The sequence below is a fragment of the Saccopteryx leptura genome, chromosome 10 (assembly GCF_036850995.1).
Source record: "Saccopteryx leptura isolate mSacLep1 chromosome 10, mSacLep1_pri_phased_curated, whole genome shotgun sequence".
Lineage (NCBI taxonomy): Eukaryota > Metazoa > Chordata > Mammalia > Chiroptera > Emballonuridae > Saccopteryx > Saccopteryx leptura.
The window spans coordinates 43,294,578-43,317,907 of NC_089512.1; the positions used below are offsets into that span (position 1 = coordinate 43,294,578).

The 23,330-nt window shown below is 43.4% G+C and overlaps 1 pseudogene; it reads left to right on the plus strand.

Moving 5' to 3' along the window:
• The first annotated feature begins 21,854 nt into the window (after positions 1-21,854).
• On the plus strand, positions 21,855-22,815 carry LOC136382398 (CBY1-interacting BAR domain-containing protein 1 pseudogene; annotated as a pseudogene).
• Positions 22,816-23,330: the final 515 nt, after the last annotated feature.

Sequence of the window (23,330 nt, forward strand, 5' to 3'; positions counted from 1 at the left end):
TTGAGGCCGTGGAATGGAATGCAGGCCCATAATGCAATTGTTTTCAGCCCCACAAGATGGACAAGAAAGGCCCTCTTGAGTTTTGGAATGCATGCTCTCTGTTGGTTCACAAAGGAGGTATTTAAAATATTAAGCCAGGAACGAAAGAATACGAGTCAGACAACCACCTTAATGGTCCCAAATTTAATCACTTTAAAGAACCCTGCCTCCCCATCATTGAATTATTTTCAGAAAAACAATGGATGTTGAATTCATCTCTTCCCATAATATGCTATCTGAAAGCTGTTTTGATTAAAGTTGACTTTCCTTCCATTTTAACTTGTTCCCAAAGACTTTGATTGCTAAACTTGCAATTTCTATCGTATGTAAACCTGATGGGCTTCTGGGACAATCGAGGAGCCAGGTTCCTCTGAACGCATTCAAATAAAACCCAGATTGAACTTGAATCACTGCAACCTCTGAGCAAAGAGCAGGACATACAACTGTGTGGGCTGGGCTGGCTTGGTCTCCAAGTCAATATCTCCACTTGAAAATGTGTTAGTCTGTTTAGAAGCCAGGCTAATCCTACCTTTCAGTTACAGAAGGAAATGGATTTTAGATTCAAGACTCAAGGTGGGTCCTCTGAGTGCGAGGATCAAACGCTCTGGTGCTTTCAACAAGCAAATGCTACTGCCTGTCTCAAGGAGGAGGCCAGCCGGGACTGCAGGGTTTATAAACAATACTCTGCTATTTATTGGAGCTGCCCACCCGAATCCAAATCTTCCTCTCTTCAATAGCGGCCTATTTACCACAGTTTAAACGGGGTTCTGCAGCCCTGCATGGGTCTGCAATTTATTACTTGCTGCGAGAGCTCAGACCCAGACTTTAAATGTCCCTAGTTGAAAGTTTATACCAGTCAGGACAGAAAATTATTCTCTCTGCCTAGGTTGAAGCACATTACTTCTTTATTGAATTAATTATGATAAGGATCATAACTTTAAACGAGGGGTGAGGTGCTGGCTTTCCGCTGGGATTGCTTCGAGCAATTTTCATCCAAGCATTTTTGTGGAGTTATTGAGTCTGGCAGGTCTGAACTTTGGAGAGGAGTAACTTTCTCCAGAACTTGAAAGGGGTTGGACATTGATCCAGGCAAAGCTGTACCAGACTCCACGTCCTGAGACAGGGAAATTTGCACTGCATGCTGAACAAATCACTGCGGGACGGGATGAAAGACAGCCAGGGAACTCCTCGCGTGGCCTCAGGCTTGGCCTTTCCCTAGCAGAGGTGGCCTGGGGAGGGCAAGGGACAGACAGGGACCAAAAGGGCCCAGCCAGCTCGTCCTCCCCTGCCTCCTAATCTTCCAAGCCCGGACTAGGATGCACAGTTGTGCAAGCAGCATGCCTGATCTGATGCACGGAGGATGCTGGGCAGATCGGCAGAGGATACTGGCTCTGAGGTCAAATGGACCTGGGTCTGAATCCTGCGTCCGCCGCTTCCCAGCGGTGTGATATGGGGAGTGTCTCTTCCCTTCTTTGTCTGCCCCTGCATCACTGAACTATTTAAAGTGTGCTTGTGTATATATAACACACAGTTGACCCTTGAACAACTACATGGTTTCATCTAAAAAGGCCCACTTATATGTGGATTTTTTTCCAATAAATACTGTAAATGTATTTTCTTTAGATTTTTGTTAATAACATTTTCTTTTCTTTAGCTTAATCTTATTGTTAGAATACAGTAAATAAGACATAAAATATACAAAATATGTGTCAACTGTTTATGTTATCGGTAAGGGTTCCAGTCAGTAGTCTGCTATTTAGAGTCAAAAGGTACATGCAGATTTTAGAGTCAAAAGGTACATGCAGATTTCAGCTGTTCCAGAGGTCAGTACCCCTAACTCCCATGCTATTCACAGATCAATTGTATATTATATGTAATATATAAATGTTTCACACACACTCTCTCTCTCTCTCTCTCTCTCTCTCTCTCTCTCTCTCTCTCTTAGTGCTTAGCTGGGGCTTATTTAAAGGCAATCATCACTACTATTATCATTATTATCAAGAAAACAGAAAAGTTAAGCCAGACCAATATTTCATCTCTCTGTCAGCTAAACCCTCCCAACTCCTACCCAGGTGACAAAGCAGTGTGGGTCTCCATGGTGTCAGTCCTCTGTCCCCTCCCCTCCCCACTGTCCAGGTTCAGAGGGTGTACTGCCCGGCTCCCGAGTGCTGTGACCAGGCCTGGAGGTCTCCCAGACCAGCCTCGCCCAGACTAGGTCCTGGGAGCCCCTCTGGAGCAGACCCTGCCAGGGAAGAAGGGAGCCCTCCCTAACATATCTTCACATTCAGCGGGCAGCTAGTTCTAGTAGCTAAAATCCGGTCTGTGGCTCAAAATAAGGTGACTGTATAGTTGACTCTCCAAATCAGGACGCTTTTAACAGTGAAAGGAACACTGATAACAGTTACTCCAGGACAACATGCAAAACCAGAGCTGTGTGGGCTCCCAGGATGTATGGTTACCGGTTCTCAGACCACTCTGAGTCGGAGACCCTGCTCCCCCACTGCGGAAATGTAAGAGAACATTCCTTTAATATAGACTTCATTAAGTCCACCTCTTCAAAATGACCTTCCCTGATGACTCCTGACCTCCCAAGGCCAGGGAGCCTGGCAGGCCCCTGAACAGCCACACCCAACCTCCAGCCATGCATCAGTTCCTTGGTGTTTTCAATGTCCCTTTACTGTTCAGGATGGTGAGTGACTCTGGAAAAGTGGCCGATCAAGCCCAGTGTTTAAGTTGTCTCTTTGGATTTAAATAGGGAGGACCCCTGGGAGGACAAAGAACCCAGGCTCATCGTACCCCCACCCAAGTCTAAAGCCTTAGCTGCCCAGACCACACCTGCCTCCAACACGCTCTTCCACCATCCAGCATTCCACTGACAGCCTGGGCAGCCACCACTCGGAAAGCAGTTACAATCACATGGTCCTCCCTCAGGGTCTCCCGTGTGTGACCTTATTGGAGCCTCACTGGAATCCTATAGGTAAGTGCTACCATTAACACGGAGAGACGAGGAAACTGAGACACAGATAAGTAATCTGCCCAAGTTCACTCTGCATGAGAGTGACCCCGCAGGATTTGAACCCAAGCAGCCCGAGATGCCCCTTAGCAGCAAAGACACAACGTACGGGGAGAAATGGGCGTAGGCCTAGACTCCCCGCAGGATTTGAACCCAAGCAGCCCGAGATGCCCTTTAGCAGCAAAGACACAACGTACGGGGAGAAATGGGCGTAGGCCTGGACTCCAAGCCTGAGTTCACCAATTCCTAGCTGTGACCCTGGACAAGTTCTCTTTTATAATGAGTTAATTCACTCGAGGCTTGTTCTAGGACCAAAGGGACAATGTATGCACAGGTATCTTATACAATATTGAGCACAAAGCAGGTTTTTTCCCATTGATTTAGGAGAGGGGGAGGGGAAAGGAGAGAGAGAGAAACATCAACTCGTTGCTCCACTTAGTTGTTCCATTTAGTTGTGTATCCATTGATTGCTTCTCATATGTACCCTGACCAGGGATTGAACTCACAACCTAGGTGCACTGGGACAATGCTTTATCTACCGTGCTGCTCAGCCAGGGCCCCAAAGCAGTTGCTTAATGTTTCTGTTGCAACAGTCCCATCTGACAGTGAACCCTCCACTGAGTCCCCAGCAAGAAGCCATGTGCCTAGCTTGGAACATGCCGCCCATAGTCCTTACCCTTAGGGCCCTGCTCTCAGGAGTTGAGGGCCTAGCCTTGAGTCCCAGTCCTCTCAGAAGATCGGCTCAGCTCAGAGAACGGAGCTCCCCATCCCCAATCTCAAACCATCAGGTCCTGACAGAGGCAGCCCCATTCTTGCGAGGCTTTTTTTCTGCTACTTCCCATGGGCTGTAACTTCCAAGCCTTCACCCTGGGATGTGCCTGCAGTGACTCCACCAGTGTTGTCCAGAACTTCATCTAAGTGGCCAGTGGGTGGAGAGGCCTGGGCTCCATTGCTCAGGTGGCAAGCACACTGAATGTCCACCTAGGACACATGCTTCTGAGGCATGGCTCTTCCCCATACCTTCCTTTACCGCCAAAAGTGTACTTTTCACCCCACCCCCACCACCCCACCAATGAGCCCACATGGTTTGGGTTACTGGAGCCCCCTCTAAATGGGGAGATCTATTATTTAGTCAAAGAAAGGGTACCAGAGCTGGAAGTATGGCAAAATCTGGCACAGGGGCAAGGTGCAGGCACTGGGCACATGTGGTCTGGCCAGCAGCCTTCCCAGCCCTCCCCTACCTTCCTCAGAGCCAAGCCCTTGACCCTTGCGCCTGCCCAAGCCATGTCTCTGTATGAGGAGGGTCCCTTCCTCCCCACAGGGTTAACCAGAGGTGCATGTGGGACAAATATCAGGTTTCTCCGTTTCCTGCACTGAGAGAGAGAGACGACAAGATTATTATACCTCAGAGGGAATACAGGCTGAAAATATCAACAGGTTCCAGGAGGGCTTTGAGAGTTCCATGGAATGTGACAGAGTAGGGAGTGTAACTAATTGTGAGCAGGATGGCCTGCCCTGTCTTTCAGCACCTAGTCTTATTCAAGGGTCCAAGCTTCTTTGAGAAAGATAGAAACTTGTTCACACTAAAATGTGAATGATCAAATGTTCTTCATGCTCTACACTTCAGAGAAGTTTTTCACAAAAAAACATGTAAATAGAAATTATCAATACAATTCTTTAGTCATTACCATCCCTAAAATACATACACAAACACATACACATAAACATACATTTGCCCACACACAAACACATGACTCTCCATTCAAACCAAACTATTTAGAGTTTCCTGAACACCCTAGGCCCTCTCTCCCTGCCAGGCACTTATACTATCTACAATCCATAAAGCATTTCTCAACTAGGTTTCTCTATTATCTTAAATGAATCCTACAAATGAATCCCAATTGTCACCTTCTCCAGGTTGCCTTAGGAGCTACTCCGTGGTGCGTCCTCTGTGCACCCCCCTCAGCAGAGCCCTCCCCACCCTGGGCTGTCATCATCTGTTTCCTGACCTGACTCTCCCACTAAACACATCAGCTCCTGAGGGCAGGACCTGGGTCTCATTCTCTATTTCATCCCTGAGGCCCAGCACAAGGCTTGGCACAGACTAGGTTCTTGGAGAATGCTGGCTGAATGAACAAATGACAGTCTGCACCACGGAACCGCCTTTCTTTCTGAGGAAAGAAGTCAGAGCCCCTGCCAGGAGCAGGGAAAGCCAGGCACACACGGAGGAGCTGCCAAGTGCGACACAGCTGTGTACCCACACAGGTACCAAAAAGACACACAGGCTCCTCTCTGCTGACCTAAAGGCATTCATCATTTCCTAAGAATCATTTTGATCACAGCTGGGGAAAAAAGAAACAAACAAAATCAAAATCTGGAATCATTGGTGGAAGACACTGTGCCTCTCAGCATGCCACTGGGGTCCCTAGAGATACATTAGCTGAAAATTGTTCAAATTAGCCAGTAAACAAATATGCCATGCCACGCTGTGACTTCTCAGACGCAGAGCAGTCCACTCCACTCCAGGCTTGAGGGCTCCAGCCCACGTCACTAGGTGCCCCCAGAGGCAAGCAGATGGCTCTCAGCCGGCACCGTTACTGTGACAGCCCATGCTTCCAATCTACCTCTGTCTGTCATGTGAGCCTAAAGCAACATCTCCTTTCTTTCTGCCACCCGCTGCTGGGAGCCAGAGCACACCCAGAATGGCAGGAGCTGTCTAGGATACAGTTGCCACAGACCACACATGGGCATGCCGTCTTGCCCACACAACCACACACCGCAAGGAGGCCTAAGAGATTTTACAGTGAAGGGCCAACAGGATTGGTCCTGGAGCTGCCCCACTTGGGTTCAAATCCTGACTATACCCACACTTACTAGCTGTATGATCTTGGGAAAGATATTTTACCACTCAGAAAATTGTAAGATACTGAAGAAAGAAACTGAAGAAGATACAAATAAGTGGAAGCATATACCATGTTCACAGATAGGAGGAATTAACATCATTAAAATGTCCATACTACCCAAAGCAATCTATGGATTCAACACAATTTCTATCGAGGTATTAACCGCAGATTTCATAAAACTAGAATATTCTAAAAATTTATATGAAATTACAAAAAATATTCCAAATAGCAACAGCAATCTTGAGAAAAACAGAACAAAGTTGGAGGAATCATGTTACCTGATACCAAACTATACTACAAAGCCATAGTAATCATTCATGTTACTGGCATAAAAACAGACATACAGATCAATGGGACAGAATAGAGAGCCCAGAAATAAGCCCATGCCTTTATAGTAAATAAATATTTGACAAAGGAGGCAAGAACATACAATGGGGTAAAGACAATCTATTCAATAAATGATGTTGGAAAAATTGTATAGATACGTGCAAAAAAATGAAAACTAGACCTCCTTCTTACACAATATACAAGAATAAACTCAACATGGATTAAAGACTTAACTGTTAGATTCAAAACCATAAAAATCTTAGAAGGAAACATAAGCAGTAAAATCTCAGACATTTCTCATTGAAATATTTTTTCTGATATATCTATGCAGGCAAGAAAAACAAAAGAAAAAATAAACAAATGAGACTACATCAAACTAAAAAGTTTTCCAGAGCTAAGGAAATTATCAAGAAAATTAAAAGACATCCCACTGAATAAAAGAACATGCCAATCATACATCTGATGAGGGGTTAATATCCAAATATTATAAAAAACTTATAAAATTCAACACCAAAAAACCCACAAAAAAAACAAAAAACAACTATCCAATAATTAAAAAATGGGCAAAGGACATGAATAGATACTTGTCTAAAGAGGACATACAGATGGTCAGTAGACATATGAAAAGTTTGCTCAACATCACTAATAATCAGGAAAATGCAAATTAAAAACACAATGAGATATCACCTCACCTATGAGAATGGCTATCATCAATAAATCAACAAACAAGTGTTGGTGAGGACTGGCGAAAGAGAACCCTCATGTACCTCTGGTGGGAATGCAGATTAGTACAGCCACCGTGAGAAGCAGTATGGAGCTACCTCAAAAGATTAAAAATGGAGCCCTAGTCAAATAGCTTGGTAGGTTAAAGCACTGTCTCAAAGCACAGAGGTTGCTGGTTAGATCCCCAGTCAGGGCACATATAGGAATAGACTGCTATTCCTGTCTCTCTCTCTTTCCCTTCCTCTCTCTATAAAATTAATAAAATAAACATTTTTTACAAATATTAAAAATGGAACTGTCTAGCCTGACCAGGAGGTTACACAATGTATAGGGCATCAGCCTGGGACACAGAGGACTCAGGCTTGAAACCCCAAGGTTGTCGGCTTGAGCACAGACTCACCAGCTTGACTGCAGGATCACTGGCTTAAGTGTGGAATCATAGACATGACCCCATGATCACTGGCTTGAGCCCAAAGGTCTCTGGTTTGAGCAAAGGGTTACTGGCTCAGTTGGAGCCCCCGACCCTGTCAAGGCACATATGAGAAAGCAATCAATGAACAACTAAGGAGCCGCAACAAAGAATTGATGTTTCTGATCTCTCTCCCTTCCAGTCTGTCTGTCCCTCTGTCTTACTCTGTCTCTGTCACACAAAAAAAGAGAAAAAGGACTTATATAAACAAAATCTGAATAAAAGACAAGAAATGACCACAGACATCACAGATATACAAGGGATCATAGTAGAAATTTATGAAAGATTATGTGCCACCAAATTCAACAACCTAAAAGAAATGGATAGATTCCTTGAACAATACAATCTTCCTAGACTGAGTCATAAAGAAGTGGAAACCCTAAATAGACCTATAAGCAGGAAGGAAATAGAAACAGCTATCATAAACCTCCCCCTAAGCAAAGGACCAGTACCAGGTGGCTACACTAGTGAATTCTACCAAACATTCAAATAAGATTTGATACCTATCCTTCTCAAAGTTTTCCAAAAAATAGAAGAGGAAGCAATATTCTCCAACAAATTTAATGAGGCCAACATAACCCTCATACCAAAACCTGGCAAGGACGACACAAAAAAAGAAAACTACACACCAATACGTCTAATGAATACAGACGTAAAAATCCTAAACAAAATACTAGCAAATTGAATACAACAACATATTAAAACAATAATCCATCATAATCAAGTGGGACTCACTGCAGGAGCACAAGCATGGTTCAACATATAGAAATCAATAAACATAATATACCACATCAACAAAACAAAGAACAAAAATCATATGACCCTATCAATAGATGCTGACAAGGCATTCAATAAGATACAAAATCCCTTTATGTTTAAACCACTTAATAAAATCAGAAGGAAGAAAAGCATCTCAACATAATAAAGGCCATAAATGACAAACCATCAGCTAATATCATACTGAATGGTGAAATAATGAAGGCTTTCCCTTTAAAATCAGGAATGAGGCAAGGCTACCCATTCTCTCCACTCTTATTCAACATAGTTCTGGAGGTTTTAGCCAGAGCAGTCAGGCAAGAGAAAAAAATAAAAGGCATCTATATCAGGAAAGAAGAAGTAAAGGTATCACTTTTTGCAGATGACATGATCCTGTATATAGAAAACCCCAAAGACTCCACAAAAAAAGTATGAGAAATAATAAACCAATACAGTAATCTCAGAATACAAAATCAATATGGAAAAGTCCACTGCTTTCCTATAAGTCAATGATAAAACATCAGAAAAGCAACTCAAAAAAACAATTCCTTCTATAATTGCAAGAACAACAACCACAAAATACCTAGAAAAAAACTTAACAAAGGACGTGATAGACCTTTAAACTGAAAACTACAAAACATTATTGAAAGAAGTTGAAAAAGACACAATGAAATAGAAACATATTCCATGTTCATGGATTGGAAGAATCAACATAGTTAAAATGGTCATATTACCCAAAGAAATATACAAATTGAATGCAGTTCCCATCAAAATCCCAATGTCATTTTTTAAAGATATAGAATACAAAATCACGAGGTTTGTATGGAACCATAAAACACCCCAAACAGCCAAAGCAATCCTGAGGAAAAAGAATGAAGCCAGAGGTATCACACTACCTGACCTCAATTTATACTATAGAGTCACAATAATCAAAATATCATGTATTGGCAGAAAAACAGACATACAGACAAATGGAAAAGAATCAAGATCCCAGAAATAAAACCACATATATATGGACAAATCATCTTTGACAAAGGAGTCAAAAACACACAATGGAGAAAAGAAAGCCTCTTCAATAAATGGTGCTGGGAAAATTGAAAAGCCACATGCAAAAGAATGAAACCTGACTACAGATTGTCTCTCTGCACAAAAATTAACTCAAAATGAATCAAAGACCTAAATAGAAGATCTGAAACAATAAATTACATAGAAGAAAACATAGGTACTAAGCTCATGAACCTTGGCCAGAGAGAATAATTTATGAATTTGACCCCAAAGGCAAGGGAAGTAAAGGCAAAAATAAACGAATGGGACTATATCAAACTAAAAACTTTCTGCACAGCAAAAGAAACTGACAACAAAACAAATAGGCAGCCAACTAAATGGGAGATGATATTTGCAAACAACAGCTCCAATTAGGGCTTAATATCCAAAATAGATAAAGAACTCACAAAGCTCAGCAACAAACAAGCAAATAATCCAATTAAAAAATAAGGAGAGGCTCTGAACAGACACTTCTCCCAAGAGGACATACAAATGGCCAACAGATATATGAAAAGATGCTCATCTTCACTCGCTATTCAAGAAATGCAAATTAGAAGATAGGAAAATGGAGATGGGAGTAGGCAGAAGTTACAACTCCCACCTCCCAGAACCAAAGTGGATTACAACTTAACTTAGGAACAATCATCTTGAAAAACCAACTTTGGACTAAACTAAGAGGAATCTATAACCAAGCAACACTGAAGAAACCACGCTGAGCAGGTAGGAAGGGCGGAGACACGGAAAGAGCTGTCCTGCTCCCAGGAGCAAGCGGCAGCCCGGAGAGTCTCTCATGGTGGGGTGAGTTTCCCGGAGAGTTGTGGGCCCTCAGCCACAGGACCAGAACCCCAGCCTGGAGCCCCAGAGACTAGAGGAGGCATATGGACAGTATTTAGCTGAAAGAAGAGCCGGGTTACTGTTTGCAAGAGAGAGACAGAACTCTCAGACCAGGCTCCATCTTAAAGGAACGGTGCAGAAAACTTTGTTCACAGCCACTTACCCAGGGCTCTGGGAGCAAGGAGTGCTGAGAGGACTGGAGTTGTGAGAGGAGAGTGTAGTCTCGGGGGCACAGGGAGAGACTGTGAAGGACAGCCACTCTAACCACTGTACTGGGTCACTCCCTAAACCTAAAGTGGCCATTTTTCCCAGAAGAAGTGGCACCAGCAAAGGGAAGCAATTACTACGCCCACCGGAGGCTCTCCTACTCCAGTCAGCACAAAGAGTCACTTAGAAGCAGGGTGCACATCAGGGACACAGGTTTTAAGTGCTGAGGTCTGGGCTTCACAGACCCACAACCTGTTGAGTACCCTCAGAAGGGCAGGAGAGCCCGGCTGTGGCAGTGGCTGTGGCACTTGGCCCGCACAGCAGATTGGGGCAGAGCCCAGCGAGGCAGCCCGCGTGGCAGCAGCAGGGAGTGGAGCCTAGAGAGAACTCCCATGCGCCCATGGGGGCGGAACCATGTGGGGCAAGGTGTCTCCTGTGCCGGCGTGAGGCAGACCCCAGTGGGGTGAGGCGTCCTGCATGCCACGGGGAGGTGAAGCCAGATGGCTGGCGCAGTGACAGCAAGGGGCGGAGCCTGTGCACCTGCAAAGGGAGGAACCTGGTGGCCCATGCTGCGAAGGAGAGGGGTAGAGCCCTAAGGGATGTCTCTCAGGCCTGGGGGGGCAGAGCCCTGAGAGGTAGCCTGTGCACCGGCAAGGGGGCAGAGCCCAGGGAGGCGAGGAGTCCCCCACACCCACAGAACAGCCTGAACTGCAGCTGTGAGCACTGATGCCCAAGTGCCTGAGGAGGCGGAGGCAGAGGGGGGCTTGCAGAAAAAACCTCACTTCAGGAATAAAGAAGCCACACACACTGGCCAAGAGTGGATAAAAGCCAGCCTAGGAATGCAGCTGATAGTTACAATGGCATCAGGGCCCAGCAGAGATACAAATTCTTGATCACACACATATGGGAGTTGATGCTTCCAGCTCCTCCCCCCTTCTCTCTCTCTCTCTCTCTCTCTCTTTCTCTCTCTCTCCTCTATAAAAAAATGAATAAATGCCCTGGCCGGTTGGCTCAGCGGTAGAGCGTCGGCCTAGCGTGCGGAGGACCCGGGTTCGATTCCCGGCCAGGGCACATAGGAGAAGCGCCCATTTGCTTCTCCACCCCTCCGCCGCGCTTTCCTCTCTGTATCTCTCTTCCCCTCCCGCAGCCAAGGCTCCATTGGAGCAAAGATGGCCCGGGCGCTGGGCATGGCTCTGTGGCCTCTGCCTCAGGCGCTAGAGTGGCTCTGGTCGCAATATGGCGACGCCCAGGATGGGCAGAGCATCGCCCCCTGGGGGGCAGAGCACCGCCCCTGGTGGGTGTGCCGGGTGGATCCCGGTCGGGCGCATGCGGGAGTCTGTCTGACTGTCTCTCCCTGTTTCCAGCTTCAGAAAAATGAAAAAAAAAAAAAAAAAGAATAAATAAATAAATAAAAATTAAAAAAAGAAAATAGGACCCGTACATATGCTGACTACAAGAGACCCACCTCAAAACAAAAGATACACATAGACTGAAAGTAAAGGGATGGAAAAAAATATTTCATGCAAATGGAAATTTAAAAAAAGCTGGGGTAGCAATACTTATATCTGACAAAATAGACTTTAAGGAATAAAGAAGGTCACTACATAATGATAAAAGGAGCAACCCAACAGGAAGATATAACCATTATAAATATCTATGCACCTAATATAGGAGCACCTAAATATATAAAGCAGATTTTCATGGACATAAAGGGAGAGATAAACAGCAATACTATCACAGTAGGAGATTTCAATACCCTACTAACATCACTGAATAGATCCTCAAGAAAGAAAATTAACAAAGAAACAGAAGACTTAAAGGACACACTAGATCAATTGGATTTAATAGATATCTTCAGAACCACTCACCCTAAAGCAGCAGAATATACATTCTTTTCAAGTGCTCATGGTATATTCTCTAGGATAGACCTCATGTTAGGACACAAAAAAAGTCTCAGTAAATTTAAGAAGATTGAAATCATATAAAGCATGATCATGTGGGATTTATTCTGATTTATTCTCTGATCACAATGGCATGAAACTAGAAATCAACTACAATAGAAAAACTAAAAAACATTCAAACACTTGGAAACTAAATAGCATGTTATTAAATAACAAATGGGTTAACAATGAGATCAAGGAAGAAATAAAAAATTTCCTTGAAACAAGAGAAAATTAACATACAACAACTTAAAATCTATAGTCACAGCAAAAGTAGTCCTAAGAGGGAAGTTCATAGCATTACAGGCATACCTAAAGAAGCTAGAAAAAGCACAAATAAACAATTTAACACTGCATCTAAAAGAACTAGAAAAATAACAGCAAGTAAAGCCCAGAGCTAGTAGAAGGAAGGAAATAATAAAGATCAGAGCAGGAATAAATGACATAGAGGCTAAAAAAACAATACAGAGGATCAATGAAACCTAGAGCTGGTTCTTTGAAAAGATAAACAAGATTGATGAACCTTTAACCAGACTCACCAAGAAAAAAAGAGAGAGGACTCAAATAAATAAAATTAGAAATGAGAGTGGAGAAGTAACAACTGACACAGCAGAAATATAAAGGATTATAAGAAAATACTATAAAGAACTGTACGCCAAAATATTAGACAACTTGGGTGAAATGGGCAAATTTCTTGAAACATATAACCTTCCAAAAATCAATCTGGAAGAATCAGGAAACCTAAACAGACCGATTACAACAAATGAGATCGAAACAGTTATCAAAAAACTGCCCAACCAACAAAAGCCCTGGGCCAGATGGCTTCACAGATGAATTCTACCAAATATTTAAAAAACTAACTCCTATCTTTCTCAAGCTATTTCAAAAAATTCAAGAGGAGGGAAAACTTCCAAACTCCTTTTACGAGGTGAGTATAATTCTGATTCTAAAATTAGGCAAAGACAATACAAAGAAGGAAAACTATAGGCCAATATCCCTGATGAATTTAGATGCTAAAATCCTCAACAGAATATTAGCAAACCAGATCCAGCAATACATGAAAAAAATCATACATCATGATCATGTGGGATTTATTCTGAGGAGGCAAGGCTAGTACAATATTTGCAAATCAATTAATGTGATTCATCACATAAACAAAAGGAAGGAGAAAATCACATGATTATATCAATATATGCAGAAAAAGCTTTTGACAAAATCCAGCACCTATTTATGATCAAAACTCTCAGCAAAGTGGGAATACAGGGAACATACCTCAACATGATAAAGGCCATCTATGACAAACCCACAGCCAACATCATACTCAATGGGCAAAAATTAAAAGCAATTCTCTTTAGATCAGGAACAAGGCAAGGGTGCCCCCTTTCACCACTTTTATTCAACATCTTTCTAGAAGTCCTAGCCACAGCAATCAGACAAGAAGAAGAAATAAAAGGCATCCAAATTGAGAAAGAAGAAGTAAAACTATCATTATTTGCTGATGACATGATACTATACATAGAAAACCCTAAAGTCTCAGTCAGAAAACTACTGGACCTGATAAATGAATTCAGCATGGTGGCAGGATATAAAATTAATATTCAGAAATCAGAGGCATTTTTATACACCAACAATGTACTGTCTGAAAGAGATATTAAGGAAACAATCCTCTTCACTATTGCAACAAAAAAAATAAAGTACCTAGGAGTAAATTTAACCAAGGAAGTTAAAGACTTGTACTTGAAAACTATAAAACATTGATAAAAGAAATCAAGGAAGATACAAACAAGTGAAAGCATATACTGTGCTCATGGTTAGGAATAATAAACATCATTAAAATGTCTATATTACCCAAAGTAATTTATAAATTCAATGCAATTCCTATTAAAATACCAATGACATACTTTAAAGATATAGAACACATATTCCAAAAATTTATATGGAACCAAAAAAGAACACAAACAGCCTCAGCAATCTTGAAAAAGAAGAATAAAGTATGTGGTATCACACTTCCTGATATCAAGTTATACTACAAGGCCATTGTACTCAAAACAGCTTGGTACTGGCATAAGAACAGTCATATAGATCAATGGAACAGAACCGAGAACCCAGAAATAAACCTGCACCTTTATGAACAATTGATATTTGACAAAGGAGGTAAGAGCATATAATGGAGTAAAGACAGCCTCTTTAACAAATGGTGTTGGGGAAATTGGACAGCTACCTGCAAAAAAAATGAAACTAGACCACCAACTTACACCACTCACAAAAATAAACTCAAAATGGATAAAAGACTTAAATGTAAGCCGTGAAACCATAATCATCTTAGAGGAAAACATAGGCAGTAAGCTCTCCGACATCTCTCGCAGCAATATATTTGCTGATTTATCTCCATGAGCAATAAATAAATAAATAAAAAGACAAACCACACAATGGGAGAATATATTTGCTAATATATCTGATAAGGGGTTAATAACCAAATTTTATAAAGAATTTGTAAAACTCAACACCAGGAAGGTATAAAATTCAATCAAACAATGGGCAAAAGAAATGAATAGACACTTCTACAAGAGGACATACAGATGGCCAATAGACAGGTGAAAAAATGTTCAACATCACTAATCATTAGAGAAATGCAACTTAAAACCACAATGAGGTATCACCTTACACCAGTCAGAATAGTGCTCATTAACAGAACAACACATAATAAGTGCTTCCGAAGATGTGGAGAAAAGGGAACCCTCCTGCACTGCTGGTGGGAATACAGACTGGTGCGACCACTGTGGAGAACAGTATGGAGATATCTCAAAAAATTAAAAATGTAACTGCCTTTTGACCCAGCCATCCCACTTTTAGGAATATATCCTAAAAACACCATATCGCTGATTCAAAAGAAGAAATGCACCCCCATGTTTATGGCAGCATTGTTTACAACAGTCAAGATCTGGAAACAGTCCAAGTGTCTGTCAGTGGATGAGTGAATTAAAAAACTGTGGTACATATACATAATGGAATACTATGCAACCATGAAAAATAAGAAAATCTTACCTTTTGCCACAACATGGATGGACCTGGGAACTATTACGCTAAGTGAAATAAGCCAGGTAGAGAAAGAAAAATATCATATGACCTCACTCATTTGAGAAATCCAATGAACGTGAACTGAGGAACAGAATAGAGGCACAGGTAGGATCAAAGAGGCCAGAGGGAAAGCAGACAGAGGGAAAGAGAATGAGAGGATGGGATCAGAGAAGGGAAAGAGATTAGTGAAATTATATATACATAACACAGCATTATAGAGAGCAGGAAAGCAAATCCTGGAGGGAAGGGGGAGGGCCTTGGAGGGAGAGGGAAAAGGGGGGTGTTGAGGGGAACACAGGCATGGAAGGATGTATTCCGTGGGACACTTGAATCTATGTAAACACAATAAATTTAAATAAATAAATAAATAAATGAAAAAAGAAAAAAGAAATGCAAATCAAAACTACAATAAGATACCACCTCACACCTGTTAGACTAGCTATTATCAAGAAGACAGGTAATAACAAGTGTTGGAGAGGCTGTGGAGAAAAAGGAACCCTCATTCACTGCTGGTGGAAATCCAAATTAGTACAACTATTATGGAAGAAAGTAGGGTGGTTCCTCAAAAAATTAAGAATAGAATTACCATATGACCCAGCAATCCCTCTATTGGGCATCTACAGCAAAAACTCAAAAACACTGTTACATAGACACATGCACTCCCACCACATGTTTATCATAGCATTATTCACAGTGGCCAAGACATGGAAACAGCCAAAGTGACCCTCGATAGAGGATTGGATAAAGAAGATGTGGTACATATATACAGTGGAATACTACTCAGCCATAAGAAATTATGACATAGTGCTATTTACAACATCGATAAACCTTAAGAGCATCATATTCAGTGAAATAAATCAGAAAAAGCTAAGAACTGTATGATTTCACACATAGGTGGGATATAAAACTGAGACTCATGGACATAGATAAAAGTGAAGTGGTTACCAGGCGGAAGGGGATGTGGGGGAGAGAGATGGGGGAGGGAGTTGGCGGGAAGGGTGTAAAAAAGGACAAATATAAGGTAATGAAAAATTATCTGACTTTGGGTGATGAGTATACAACCTAATCAACAGTTCAAATGCTATATAAATATTTAACTGATACCTATGTACTCCTACTGATCAATGTCATCCTGTAAAGTTAATTTTCTAAATAAAATTTTAAATTTAAAAAAATTCTGAATCAATGTGATATAAAAAGATATTTTATCACTCTAGGCTTCCATTTCCTCATCTGCAAAATGGAAAAAAAATAACATTTTTTTTTTAATCTCATAAGAGTAGGATGAAGATTAGATCTACCTAAAGAGCTCCTAACCATACACAGCTGTGATGAGCACTCAATAAACATCAGCGATCACTGTCACCCCCCCCCCCATATACAGAAGCCTACACTGCTGACCTGTGATCTCCCCACAACTAATTGTAGTCATGGGCTAGGAGGTTGCGTTTCCTGACTCTGAGGGGCAACCACAGTGCCTGAAAGTCAGGGTCTATAAGGACTCACAACCATTCATTCATTCATTCATTCATTCATTCATTCAACAAACACCAAACGGACCTCTCCAGTGTGCCAGGCCCCGGGGAACAAGGGACAGGACATGGTCCAGCCCAGCCTTCAGGAGGACATATCCAGTTTGGGCACAGAGGGAGGAGCTGATGGAAACAACAGTCTGTTTTTAACCTTAACTAGGAAAAAAAGAAATAAAATCAAAAGTTTGAAGAACGAGCAGAAGACACTGTGCCTCTCAGCATGTCATTGGTGTCCCCATAGTTATCACTTGAAAGTGCCACAATGAAGCGTGGAAAGTAGGGTAGAGGGGAGTGAAGGGAACGGGGAGGGGGATAACCCAGCCTCCTGAAACCACAGAGAGCTGCTTGCAGGAGGGGACATTTAAGTACTGAAGGCTGAGCCTGCGTTGGTCATGTAGACGGGGTTAGGAGGCTGGGAGATGAACCCAGGCTGCACTGGCTCAAATTAATTAACTAATAATAACAACCAGCACAACCAATAACTTCCATCTTTTGAACACTGCCCTGTGCCAAGGCTGCTGTCAAGCGTTCTAGCCACACTATCTCACTGAAACCTCACCTTCAGCTCTGAGGAAAGGGAAGAGACAGTCTCTGCTTTGTGTTTTGTTCCTCAGTGGTGTCTGGAACTTGGGTAGGACCCAATAAATATTTGTAGAATGTACAAAAATCAGGCAGCCTTAGGAGGTTGGTTCTAATATAGCCCCATTTTACAGGTGAGGAACTTGAAGAGTAGAGAAATCAAGCGCCTTGCTGAAGCTTGTCCCACAGCTAGCTGTGAAACGGAGCTAGGGTTGGATGGAGTTCTGTCCGCTGCTGGGCCAGAACTCTCCCCACTTAGGCCCACTGATGGTGAGCATGGCCTGCAGTGACCTCCACAGCCAAAGAAGCCTATGCAAGACAAGGTCATGGAAAATCAACCTGAGCTCCCCTCAAAGTGGGCTCTGTGAGAGAGGCTGGCCAGCAGCAGGGACCATTGCCTGCCCCACCCCACCCCACCCCACCCCCATGGCTGCTGGCTCTGCAGCCTCTGTTTACATTTCTCCCTCCGTCTGGAGGCTGCAGATTGAAATTATCTCCTCTCGGCTGTGTCAGCCCGTCCTGAGCCTCAGCCTTGCTCCCGGCCCCAGCACCTCCCAGCAAGCCCGAGGCAGCCATAGCTGGATTCTGATAAAGATGGCTCTGTCCCATGTGTTTTAATGGGGTGGGCAAGGAAGGGCTCCTCAGCCAGCAGCCTTCCTTCCTGGGGACTGAGGAAAATGATCCCCATGCCACCCCAGCCCCAGCAACCTCTGGGGAGAAGTCTGTGGCTGACCACAGGCCTCCACACTGACTTCCAGGGACGTAGAGAGACGTAGGGGCTCCCTCACCACAGGCTCTATTTCCTCAAGGCCGTCTTCACTATGTCTGTGATGAAAGTATTTGCTGTGCAACCCCGAGCTAGTTCCCTTCCCTCTCTGGGCCTCATTTACTTCATCTGTACAGTGAGGGACTAGGGCAGATGTTCTGAGGTGATATGCAAGGATTTGCCTCATGCCAGGCTCATCTAAGCTTCCTGAGGCGAGTCCTCATTCCTGTCTGTATCCCCAGCACTCAGCACAATGCCTGGCGGTCAGTAGGTGCTCAGGGAGTGTTTGTTGACTGAATGAATTATGAATGTCTAGCTGTTCCTCTTCCCTGCCAGTGGTGACTTCCTTTTCCAAGCCCTCGGGGCCCTCACAAACCCTATCACAACTTGGAACCCATCTCCATACCCCCTTTGCCAGCAACAGACTCCATGCCATATCTTGGTCTACAGAGAGATCTTTCCCCTCCTTGCTCTCAGTGTTGGGTCTCAATAAAAATTACTTAGTGCACTACAGGATCTCAACAAACACTGGCTATTACCCTTATTGTAGTGTCAGAGAAGTTCATTCACATTGAAGTCTTAATAGTCGATAGAAAATGGCCCTGGCCGGTTGGCTCAGCGGTAGAGCGTCGGCCTAGCGTGCGGAGGACCCGGGTTCGATTCCCGACCAGGGCACACAGGAGAAGCGCCCATTTGCTTCTCCACCCCTCCGCCGCACTTTCCTCTCTGTCTCTCTATTCCCCTCCCGCAGCCGAGGCTCCATTGGAGCAAAGATGGCCCGGGCGCTGGGGATAGCTCTGTGGCCTCTGCCTCAGGCGCTAGAGTGGCTCTGGTCGCAACATGGCGACGCCCAGGATGGGCAGAGCGTCGCCCCCTGGTGGGCAGAGCGTCGCCCCATGGTGGGCGTGCCGGGTGGATCCCGGTCGGGCGCATGTGGGAGTCTGTCTGACTGTCTCTCCCTGTTTCCAGCTTCATAAAAAAAAAAAAAAAAAAGAAAAAAAAGAAGAAAATGAACAGGTCTCTTTTCTAGAAGGGAAAACCCCAGAGAACAAATCTCTATGCTTGCTCTCTCAAGTGCTATCTGACATCTGAAGATGCTAGCCTGGATCCCACGTGTGGGAAGGAGGCAGGGCAGGCATTCCAGCAGAGGCGCAGGATTCTGAGGCGAAGGCCCATCTCCGTCTCCAGAAAGACAGAGGAGGCAGACTGAAGGCAGGCCATATGACACATCCCTGTGCTGAGGAGGGGCCACATACTTACCATCCCCTGGAACAGCGCTGGCTATAGGGCCAAAGGTGGAAATGCAGACAGGAAGCCTGGGATGGGATCAGCATGGGCTGAGCCATGCATATGCTCTGTAGCAGAAAGCCATGCTTGGCCTAGAACCAGGTACCAAGTCTGAGGAATCTGCAAAGAGCTAAAACAGGCTGAGCAACACGACCGCAGTACAAAACAATTATAGGCACAGTGGTTGAGTGCTAGACTATGGCATAGCCAGTATGGAACTCCTACTCATACTTCAAAATCCTGATAAGGATATCTACTCCTGGTATTATTGTGGATTTGATACTAAAACAAACAAACTCCTGGTTTTTAAAAAAAGTACTAGATGAAACACATCAAATAATCTTTTTCACTGCAGAGCTGAACTTGCAGTAAAACAAGGACTCTCCAGACGTCAGAGGTGAAGAGGAGACACGCCCCGAGCTGGGAGCCAGTGCCGCGCCAGGGCAGCTCCCGGGCGTATGCTGACACCAGGACACGGGAGTCTCAGGCTTTGCTGGCAACAGGGGAGACCAGGCCTTGGGCACACGTATGACTGGATCCCTCATCCTGCTCCTCTCTCATACATAGAAGTTGGGAGCCTTTGAAGGACGATACCCTCAGTGAAAAGATGGACTAGAAAATCTGCCCATCAATGGAAGAAAAGATAACCATTTTAGATCCACGATTTAATCTTAGGTTTGTATCCAAGTGAGGCAAAGGAAAATAAAAGAATAAAGAGACTGACCTGTGGTGATGCAGTGGATAGAGCATCGACCTGGAAATGCTGAGGTCGCCTGTTCGAAACCCTGGGTTCACTTGGTCAAGGCCCATAAGGGCCTTCCAGCTCCTCCCCCTTCTCTCTCTCTCTCCCCCCTCTCTAAAATGAATAAATAAACATTGTTTAAAAAAATGATCAAAAAGAAGAAAGACTCCGCTAAATTCATAATCATAGTCCTGCACTCTGCAAGCCTGGGTTCAAATTTACTTTGCCTCCTCAATCCAGAAAACTCCAAGCCGGGATATTAAAGGAGCCTCGGGCAGCAGTGCTCTGCGACACATGCAAGAGGCTAAAGTGAGCCTGACCAGGCGGTGGTGCAGTGGATAGAGCATCGAACTGGGATGCGGAGGACCCAGGTTCAAGACCCCGAGGTCACCAGTTTGAGCGCAGGCTCATCTGGTTTGAGCAAGGCTCACCAGCTTGAGCACAAGGTCGCTGGCTCGAGCAAGGGGTTACTTGGTCTGCTGTACCCCCCCCCCCATCAAGGCACATATGAGAAAGCAATCAATGAATAACTAAGGAACCGCAACAAAGAATTGATGCTTCTCATCTCTCTCTCTTCCTGTCTGTCTGTCCCTATCTGTCCCTCTCTCTGACTCTCTCTGTCTCTGCCCCCCCCCAAAAGAGGCTAAAGTGAATTGTCTCTGGAGGAGCCTGCCATCCGTCCGGGCCCCTTAGGTTCCCTGGAGGGTTAGAGTAGTCAGATAGAGCTCGCAGCCAAAAGGTGTAAGACACATGAGCAACCATAAGTGGACATCTCCAATAGTAGAATTACACCCAGAAGGACTTTAGACACTGGAATAATTAGGTATAGTATATGAAATAAGTAGGTTTAAAATGTTGAACAAAGTAAAACAGAGAACTGAAAACTCAAACAAGAAACAGATTGTTAAAAACAACCAGGTCAATTGGATGGATGGATGGATGGATGGATGGATAAATAAAACTTCTTGAAACAGAAACTCAAATCACTGATATTGGAAGTCCAATGGAATTGGTTCAACAGTTGAATGGAGAATTCATGCACTGCAAGACAGATCTAAAGAAATGACCTCTCCTATAGTGCAGCACAGAGATAAAGAGAGATGAAAAATATAAGAGACACTAAGAGACATGGAGGATAGAATGGGAAGGTCTAAATTGTCTAACTGGAGTTCCTGAAGATGCAATTTAGGGACAAGCAATCTTTGAAAAATAATGACTGAGAATTTTTCAAAATTGACAAAGGACATGAATCATCAGATTCAGGAATCACAAGAAATCCCAGCAGGCTAAGTAAAAATGAAATCACATGTAGACACATCATAGTTAAATTGCAGAAAAAGTTTTAAAAAGGCCCCAGGGAAAAGATAGGTTACTTATAAAAGAACAAGTAGACCAATAACCACAACTATAGCAGTCAGAGGCAGCAGAATAACATCTTCAGCATGCTGAGGGAAAATAACTACTTAAATTCTAATCTGAGCTTAACATTCACTCAAGTATAAGGGGACAGATCTGGGCTCCGGCGGCAGCAGTGGCTGGCCTCTCGGCGCACGCCCGGGTGCCTCGGAGTCGACGTTGGGTCCCCGTCCAGGGTCCCGGCAGTGCTCAAGGCAAGATGTTTGAGACACAGCTTGGAAAACCGGGTGCTCAAACCAGACAACTGCAAGATGCTGTCACAAATGTGGAGAAGCATTTGTTGTGAAATGTATTTTTTTATTTAGAAATTAAATTTAATGGGGTGACATTTGTCCACAGGAACACAGAAGTTTCAAGTATACCTCACTATAGCCTGGAGAAGCATCTGAAGAGCTGTGCCAAATCTTTGCTGTTTATGTGCAGAAAACTGCCTACTAAGAGACAAAGCTGACCTCCTGGTGATTGAAATCAACCTCTACGTGCCTTTACAGAGACCTCAAATTTAAAGCAGGCCTGAAAAAACCTTGCTGATGAGTTTGCCAAACTTCAGGATAATCAACAGGCAGAGGTTGAAATGTTTAAAACCGAAGCAGCTGAACCATCGAAAGCTTATGGAACCATTGTAAAAACGCAATGAGATGACCTCAAAGCAACACTAACAACAAGGAACAAAGAAGCTAAACAGTTAACTCAGAAAGAACACATCAGTGAAACCCATCTGATCGACATGTTATTTCACAGGCAGAAACGAAATTAGAGAGAGCTACAATGGACATTACAACTTGTCATCTGGAAGAAACTATTGACAGACAATTTTGAAAAGCAGAAAGTAAAGCATATCAATTGTAGATTTTCAGAAACTATCATTATTGAAGTTATTTCACAGCAAAACTTTAGAGGTCTACACTGCTGCATACCAAACTATACAAAAGATTGATGATAAAGAAGAATGAGAAGTTTTCTGAAATTCTCTGTACCCACCAGATTATCATCTTGTTTAGATACTGTATGAGCAAATTCAAAGTCACCTCTTCAGAGATCTCTGTCAGCTAAGTGTGTCTCTGGAATAGGACAGGGATCCACCTGTTGACTAAAAGGATCAACAAGCAGAAGAAGATGAGGAGGAGGATGAATACTGAGATGTAACAGAGGAAAATTAATTTTCTCAAGTAAACTTTACATTTCCATTTTTATCTTAAATGACTTGGGATCCAAAATACTAAACTATAAAACTTTATACTGGCTTAATACATTAAATTTCAAAATGAAATCCTACTAGAAATGGAAAATAATTAAAGGAATTTATGCTGACAAAAATGAAGGCTTTAAAAAACATTACACACCAATCAGATCAACATCCTGTCTAGCAATAGTGATCTTTTTATAGGCTTTATATTTTCAAAAAGATTATGCATCTACCTGACTGGTGGTGGTGCAGTGGATAAAGCATCAACTTGAGACAATGAGGTCCCAGGTTCAAAACCCCAAGATTGTCAGCATGAGCACGGTCTCACCAGCTTGAGCATGGGATCACTGACATGGTTCCATGGTCACTGGCTTGAGCCCAAATGTCACTGGCTTGAAGCCCATGGTTGCTAACTTGAGCCCACAGTCACTGGCTTGAGCAAAGAGTCACTGGCTCAGGTGAAGCTTCCAGTCAAGGCACATATGAGAG